Genomic DNA, 212 nt, shown 5'->3' with positions numbered 1-212 from the left:
CCCCCACTGCCGCCACTTCATCTCCTCCCTGCGGGGAAGCAGGGCACGGGGCTGGCCAGGGGGCGTCCTCAGCCGGGGCCTGGGTGGGGGGCAGGCCCACTATCTAGCCCGCCCAGTGCATGATGGGAGCCGTGGCCTGGGCAGCGGGTCCTTATAGAGACCCAGCCCAGCTCTGGTGGCCTCCCTCGCTGCTCACCCCGCACAGCATCTCG

The sequence above is a fragment of the Myotis davidii genome, unplaced genomic scaffold (genome assembly GCF_000327345.1).
Source record: "Myotis davidii unplaced genomic scaffold, ASM32734v1 scaffold142, whole genome shotgun sequence".
NCBI lineage: Eukaryota > Metazoa > Chordata > Mammalia > Chiroptera > Vespertilionidae > Myotis > Myotis davidii.
Note: the sequence above shows the minus strand (reverse complement) of the source record.